Here is a 5,149-nt window from a genome sequence, read left to right as displayed (position 1 = left end):
CATGTTGCCTTGGTGCCTTCAGAGCACGATGACAAATGGTTCATGGGGGCGGTAGCGGGTAATAGTATTCTCCTTTGGGATCTATGACCTGGTCAAGCAAAAATCCCGCTATTTCCTCTTGAAGTGCTAGTATGTGGTCTGTTGGTACGAGCTGCTCCCACACCTCCCTAAACTGTTAAGAAGGAGATCAATATGCATGTGTATTAGTTGTGTGACTAGATATCGATAATGGTATGAATAGTGTTCTGATAAACGTACCCAGTCCTATCTTTGAGATCTGCTCCTTTCGGACGCCATCATGCGAATGTTCTCGCAAACGTAGTATGCACACAGATCATTTCCCCGCGCCTCTGCTTCAGGGCCTTTACGAGAATGGAATTGAATCAGATAATGATTAATCAAGCATGATAATTCATTAATGTTAATGAAATAAGAATTAAATAGATGGTAGCTAGCTAGGTAGCTACTTAATTACTTACCTTTGGTCGATACCAAAACAACTTTTTTGCCCATTTGCCTGGAGTCACCTTGATGAACTTTGCCTAAGCCCTGCCCACCGGCAAAGAAAATGAATAAATGTGTTATTAAATAGTTCATATCAGGAAATGACAAACTAAATAGGACGAGATATAGTTAATTAATAATGATTGAAATTATCTGTTGACTATCCCCTTCACGATGGTGTAGTCATTGTCTTCTTTAAGTAGTGAGTCCAGTACTTCAACTTTTCCTTCCTCAACTTTAATGTCTAACAAGATCCAGTGGAAACTGCATGCCCACATGTTTGCATGTATTAATTAAGCGGGCATGTGCATAACACTAATCAACTAACATCTAGCTAGCTAGTAAGCAAAAACTGAATTTGTAGTACAAGACAGTGTGACTCATAGGAAGTTGTAAGGAAGTAGTATATCTTCATTGGTATTAAGGCGCTTGAAGAACTCTATCATGCTTTGCTCTAAACTTGCTTGATAAGTTGGAAGATTCGGGTCAATGAACACAATGCCATAGGGTCCAGATTTTTTAATTTCATACATCTTCATCCTGCATATAATACCACAGAAAAGAATATAGTGAGGATAATTACATGTAATGATTGATCAAAATGATCACTACAACTAGCTTGAGACTTAAATTACAGAAAGAAATCACTTACAGACAATAGCAACTGACGATAGATTTGTCGAGTGCGTCTTGATTGTATAACTGAAATAGTTCTGAATACTCAATGGACAGAGCTTTCTCATGGAAGTAATGCTCCTCCTTGACATTCACCATGAGGGACACTCGATTGGAAATCTTGGTAATGTTCATGTACCATTGATGCAATTCATACGTTCTCATTGGGAGGTTCTTGACCTTGTCTGGCTCGACCAAAGGATGGCCCCGGACATATTTCCGTTTTATTTCCTCCTCTCTAAGCGGAGACATGGACTCGATTTCGAGGAGTTGTCCAACAGTGATCTTGAGCATTTCAGCCTACATTATATGCTCCTCGGTTATTACCACATCGCCTAGCTGGGGAACGTTAACGGTTTGCCCATAAAAATATCGGGCGTGCATACTCTCATGTGTTGTTGGCACAACAAGCGGGGGGATCGATTGCGCCGCCTATTCTCCCAGCTGGGGAACGGTTTTCCCGCTTTTTTGACAGCTGCTTGTTGGCTCGAGCTCGAGCTCGCTTCCTTTTGTAGTCGTGCTCGATGTAGCTTCCTGATTTGGTGCTCATAGTCTAAGTCAACAGGCTTGGGAGCTGGTTTTCTTGCCATATGAATAAAGTGGTCAATAACTTTCTCAGGCACTTTCTCCCTTGGCGGTGGTGCCGGTTTCGGTGCAAAATGGGCGTCCACTTGGGTCTGCACTATTGCTGCGTTTTTCTCCTCGGTCATGTCGTAAGGCCTCTGAGGAAGAGGATCGGGGATTGAACCATATTTATATCGCTTGTCTCCGCCTGTACTTTCTGTACTACCTTGACTCGTACCGCTACGCACCATAGCTGCGGCGTGTCTCTTCTGGGATTGCTGAGACGGTGGATACGGCTGACGTGGCTGAGTTGGAGCAGGAGGAGTGGCCTGACACTGTGCCGAACTTGAAATAGGAGGAGTGGCCTCACGCGTTTGTGGACTTGGAGGAGGTGGCGGACTTCAAGGAGGAGTCGGCTCACGCGTTCGTGGACTTGTAGGAGCGGGAGTCTGCTGACTTGGTGGCGGACTTCGAGGAGAAGTCGGCAGACGTGGTGTCGGTGGACTTCGAAAGATGATGCAATCCTTTCTCCATAGGATGATACGATGTATGGCCTCTCCCAGTGTGCGCTCGTCGTCACCTCCAGGAATGTCAAGTGCTAGCCTCGAATATGGCTCCACCACTTCATCAATCATGACACGAGCATAGCCCTCTGGAATCGGAGTGCAATGGAAGGTTGCTTCGGGGGTAATTGTAAAAGCAACGGCGTCCGCCATTTTCATGGATATGTTCTTCATTTTGGAGTGTAGCTCACAGTTAGTGTTCTCTATGATGTCATCCACAGGGTATTTATCCAGCAGTGTGTCGCCCGAGGCGGAACCAACGCTGCTTCTCGGCATGGATGGGACGGTGCTATCCAATGATGTACGATCATCTGGTTGCTGCCGCCGCTGCTGAGACCGCCTTTCCTGGCTAAGTGAGTCGATTTGCTGCTGCTGCTGCTGGAATTTGAGTGCCAAGTCCGCGTGCCTTGCTTCTAGGCCTTGAAGGCGTTCTGCGTCCTACTTCCTCTGCTTCTCCTCCTCCATCTTCTTTCTTGCATGGGTCCTGTAGTCGTCGTTCCATTCCGAAAAGCCCTCATACCAGGGAATAATGCCCTTGCCTCGTGTTCTTCCTGGGTGTTCAGGATTTCCCAGGGCGCGCGTAAGCTCGTCGTTCTCTCTGTTGGGCGTGAATACCCCCTTTAGAGCATCTTCTATTGCATCAAGTATCTTTTGTTCGGCCCCTTTTAGACTTGCCTTCTTCGAAACCAGGCCTATCTTTGGGTCCAACGCCCCCCATGCGCATAGAACCAAGTTCTGCACCTGGGGGCCAGCTCCTAGTAACCGGAGTGACCCCTGCATCCTCCATCTCTTGCTCAGACTTATCCCACTTAGGCACTCCCATCGCGTAGCCACCTGGACCCAGCCTATGGAACTGCGTCTTTTTTGCGGCATTGGCCTTGTTTTTTCTCGATCGTTCCTTAGATAATTCTGATTCCTTGAATTTCACGAAATCGCCCCAATGTTCTCTTTGCTTCTCCAGTGTTCCCTTGAATTCTGGAGTCTTCCTTTCTGCAGCGAGGTAGTTGGCCCATACAGTTTTCTTGTGGGTGTTGAATGCAATTGCCATCTTCTTAAGAGCAGCGTTCTTGACTTTCTGCACATCTGCATCAGTGAAATAATCTGGTAGGGTGAAATGTTCCATCAGAGATTCCCAAAGGGTTTTTTTTGCTCTGTCGTCGACCCAAGTAACATCTGGACGTTTAGTTTTTGGCTCTTTCCATTCTTGAATGGAGGCCGGGAGTTGGTCCTTCACAAGAACTCCGCACTGACGAGTCCACTTCTTCGCAATGTTCTTAGGCGTGAGGGGTTCGCCACTAGCTTTGATGGAGTCGATGTTGTACTTTACACCCTCCTTCAACTTTTTGCCCGGGCCTCGCTGTGTCTTGCTGTCTGTAGAAGCAGATTTGCTCGATCCGGAGGGCTGAAAGAAGAAAGACTGATTCGTTAATATATCTTCAAATAAAAAAAACATGTGATGATCACCAAATTCCTGCTTATATAAATATACCTCGCCATTAGTCTTTGTTATTTGAAGATCAACATTATTGTCTCTGTCATCATAAACATTGTCTGCATCATCATAATCATAATCATAGTTCATGACTTCATCAGCTCGGTCATCGAGATCGAATATCTTATCATCACCCTCTTCGGTATTGTTCAGATATTGGGAGCCGTCATCTGCTTCATTCAGATCGTCTAGCCTGCGAGGGCTGCGTATGATCTCGAACAATTCCTCTTCTCTCTCTCTCTCTGCCGGTATTGTCCGCCATAGCTTTTACTTAACTAATACAGAAAAAATATAAAACAATTTAGTATTCAAATTACAATGCATGGATGCAATCCATAAGGAAAAACTGAATCATATAGTACATAATATGCATCGTCTCGATTAATATATAATCTCAAATACATCATCTCGAATAATATATATAATCTTGAATACATCATCTCGAATATTATATATCGAATACATCACTGGCTAGGTACCTAATAAAGATCGAATACTACAGAAGAATCTAGGCAACTCGCGGTTCCTGGGGCACGGGCGGTGGACACCCAAAGAGAAGGAACCATCAAAGGATCATTCTCCGGTCATCTGCCCAAAGAACCTGCCAAGTATTGGAAAACCTGACGTCATCCATAGCAGCCATGTACCGATAGACGTGCTCGTCCTCCTCCCTAACACGGTGACACACCACCTCCGGCGGGGCTGGCTCCCTCTGCACCGAATGTGGCCCACGCGAACGCCACCAAAGGAGATCAGGGTCGACGATGGGACCCGAGGCCGGGTTCCTCACCAAGCGGCGCGCCCCTCCCAGTGCCAGCCCGGCGGAGCCCAGTCCCGGACGCGGGTCCTCTGAAGCAGGACGTCGTCGCGAACGGGTCGACGGCGAGGATGCGGGCCGGGCATCGTCGAGAACAAATACTATATGCCCGCAAAAAGTAACATTTTTTAAATGATTGGATTGTGATAACTAAAATTTCTAACAATTTGACATTAATCTAATTCATCTAACTAAAACTAATTCTAAAATTTCTATATATATAACTACCATTTCTATAACATTTCTAATATTTCTATAACTAAAAAACAGAAAAATTGCTAACATTTCTATAAATATTTCTGTAACTAAAAAATAGAAAAAAAAATATAACATTTCTAATATTTCTATAACTAAAAAGCAGAAAAATTTCTAACATTTCTATAGATATTTCTATAACTAAAAAACAGAAAAAATTCTATAACTAAAATTTATAACTTAAAAACTAATGTGTGTGGGGGGGGACATGGCGGCCGGGGCAGGAGCTCACCGGCGAGGCGCGGCGACGACGGGGACGGGGACGGGCTGGGCGGGGAC

This window comes from Triticum dicoccoides, chromosome 2B (assembly GCF_002162155.2).
Source record: "Triticum dicoccoides isolate Atlit2015 ecotype Zavitan chromosome 2B, WEW_v2.0, whole genome shotgun sequence".
NCBI classification, from domain to species: domain Eukaryota; kingdom Viridiplantae; phylum Streptophyta; class Magnoliopsida; order Poales; family Poaceae; genus Triticum; species Triticum dicoccoides.
The sequence above is the reverse complement of the archived record's forward strand: the minus strand, read 5'-3'. Positions refer to the sequence as shown.